Here is a 611-nt window from a genome sequence, read left to right as displayed (position 1 = left end):
AAAAAAAAGATGAATAAAAATTAAGAAGATAATAATAAAGGGTAAAATAAAATGGAAGGAAAAAAATCGATTTAAAGTAGAGTTATTAATAGAGAATCCACCTCAGATTCATATTACTAATATATTACCAATATAAGGAATAGTAGATATTAAATTGGTAATTACAGTTGCACCTCAAAAGGATATTTGGCCTCATGGGAGAACATATCCAAGGAAAGCAGTAGTTATAGAGATTAGAAAAATAGAAGTTCCAGAGATTCAGGTATGCGATAAATTGTAAGAAGAATAGTAAATATTTCGTCCGATATGGATGTAAATACATATAAAAAATAAAGATGCACCATTTATATGAATATTATGTATAATTCATCCATTAGGAACATTTTGAATAATATGAATTATTCTATTAAATGCAATAGAGATATTGGGGCAATAGTGAATAGAAAGAAAGATTCCCCTAATAATTTGAATAATTAAAAATAATCCGAGTATTGAGCCAAGGTTTCATCAATAGGAAATATTAATTGGGGTAGGTAGTTTGAGGGTAGAATTTAGAAAAGGTTTAATAAGAGATTTTTTCATAGGTTTAATTAAAATAATATATATATATA

General features: G+C 25.9%; 1 pseudogene; it reads right to left on the bottom strand.

Annotated features, from left to right (window-relative positions):
- Positions 1 to 9: 9 nt before the first annotated feature.
- LOC108771075 (cytochrome b-like) lies at positions 10 to 605 on the bottom strand (annotated as a pseudogene).
- Positions 606 to 611: the final 6 nt, after the last annotated feature.

This window comes from Trachymyrmex cornetzi, unplaced genomic scaffold (assembly GCF_001594075.2).
Source record: "Trachymyrmex cornetzi isolate Tcor2-1 unplaced genomic scaffold, Tcor1.1 C3791730, whole genome shotgun sequence".
NCBI lineage: Eukaryota > Metazoa > Arthropoda > Insecta > Hymenoptera > Formicidae > Trachymyrmex > Trachymyrmex cornetzi.
The sequence above is the reverse complement of the archived record's forward strand: the minus strand, read 5'-3'. Positions and strand labels throughout refer to the sequence as shown.